This window comes from Chrysoperla carnea (genome assembly GCF_905475395.1).
Source record: "Chrysoperla carnea chromosome X unlocalized genomic scaffold, inChrCarn1.1 SUPER_X_unloc_126, whole genome shotgun sequence".
In the NCBI taxonomy this organism is placed as follows: domain Eukaryota; kingdom Metazoa; phylum Arthropoda; class Insecta; order Neuroptera; family Chrysopidae; genus Chrysoperla; species Chrysoperla carnea.
Genome location: NW_025408074.1, coordinates 17,501 through 20,000, shown reverse-complemented (window position 1 = coordinate 20,000; position 2,500 = coordinate 17,501).

Below are 2,500 nucleotides of genomic sequence, written 5' to 3'. Positions count from 1 at the left end.
TCAGATGGTCTCACCCATTACTGATATAAATTTTTTTTTTTTTATATCTCTATTGTTTTAAAATTAATAGAAAAAACATATGAGATATATATATTATTATTAATTTTTTTTTTTTTCAAATATATATTTTATTATGTCATTTATATAATTTTTTTGCTTTTACAAAAAGAAATATATAACATGTTATTCATAATAAATATTATTGAATAAAAAAAAAAAAAAATAATTATGATTTTTGTCAGACCATCACCAAATGGGTCTTAAAATATTTCAAACATTTTCTCATACTCGTCGCTAGATTGAAAGCGTCATTTATTTTTTAATTTTATTTAAAAAGTTAATTTTAAATAAAAAACGTTATAATAACACTTAATATTCTCGCTTGGTATGAGGTGAGTCAATGTAATATTATTTATAAAAATAATTTTTATATAAATATTGTGTGCTCATATGGGAGTGTAAAGTTTAAAACTTATAACCCATGAACTTGCTTTGACAAAAAAATTTATATGTTATTCTATTTATAATCAATAATTTAATAAAAAAAAATTTTTTTTTAAATATTGATATAAAAAGATATACATATAGAGGTTTTTTTACAAAATTCTCATTAATTTTTTTACAAAAATAATAATACAATATTTAATATCAAAATAATCCAAACTGATTACCATCCAGACTATTATCAATATATATAAGATTGTATTATTATTCATTTCAATACATATTTATTAAAACTGAGATAAAATTTCATATATTAATAAATATGCATGTGTAAAAAAAAAAATTTTTATATAATAATTGAAAATGTTTTTGCTATTATTTTTTATACATACATTAAATAATTGATAACAATTTAATACAATGTACACCTAAAAAATAATAACAGCATATACATATTCGAAACATTACTAGCAAAAAAACCAAAATACAATATTAAATATCAAAATAAACCAAACTGATTACCATCCAGAATATTTTGAGTATATATATATATAATTTTGTATATTTTGCGTTCATGTTAATAAAATATATAAATGATACATATTTGAAAAGTGTTATTCTTCTTTCTGTTTTTTCGTAATATCATGGTGTCCATAGACATGCAAAAGCGTCATACCAAGCCATATACATACCTACACCACCTTTGTTGAATGATACACGAACAGTATGAAAATTAAACAACATATTCAATATCATTTTATATTATACTAAAATAAATGTTATTCTATTAAGAAAGTGTATATTTTTAAATTTGGCATTCATTACATAGTCAAAATACAATAATAATATAGATGATACATATACGATAATTGTTATTTTTCTTTCTGTTTTTTCGTGATATCATGGTGTCCATAGAATTGCAACGACGTCATACCAAGCCATATACAACTCTACACCACCTTTGTTGAATGATACACTTAGAGTATGAAAAATAAACAAATTATACTATATCATACTATATCATATATGTAAGACTGTTGAACATAATACCACAAAATACACTATTTCATATAGATATACATTCATTCTTGTCAACATAAAAGTACGTTATAAATGATACATATACAATAAGTTTTATTCCTCTTTCTGTTATTCCGTAATATCATAGTGTCCATAGAATTGCAACGACGTCATACCAAGCCATATACAACTCTACACCACCTTTGTTGAATGATACACGGACAGTATGAAAAATAAACAACCTATTCTATACCATTTAATATCATACTAAAACATGAAACAAATGTTATTCTATTAAAAAGTGTATTATTTTATTATATTTAGTATTCATTACACAGTCAACATACATAAATGATACATATACGATAAGTGTTATTCCTCTATCTGTGCATCCGTAATATCATAGTGTCCATAGAATTGCAACAACGTCATACCAAGCCATATACAACTCTACACCACCTTTGTTGAATGATACACGGACAGTATGAAAAATAAACAACTTATACTATACCATACTATATCATATGTGTGAGACTGCTGAACGTAATACCACTAATACACTGTTATACATAGATATACATTCATCTCATTAACTTACACGCACTATCCATCATATATATTAAAGACATTACACCCGGTGCTTCAAACTCAAAATATGATAATGTTTAAAATGGCTTTAAACATCATAAACTTTACAGAATAATCAAAATTTAAAGAAAAAAATTTTAAAAAAAAAATTTTTTTCAGCTAAAAATTTTTATTTTGGGACCAAAAAAATTTTTTTTTGCTTTTATCATATTTTATTAAATGAAATTTATGCATTATAATAAATTATTCAATAAACATTAATAATTATAATAAATTATTAAAAAATTTTTGGAATTAATGCAAATTTTTAGAAAAAAATGTATATTTTTTTTTTATATACAAATCGTACATGTTATATTGCGACAGGGTACCGGTATAATACATGTGATACATATGTAGATTTTCGAAAAAATTTTTATCCTTTTAAATGGTCCTAAATACTATATAA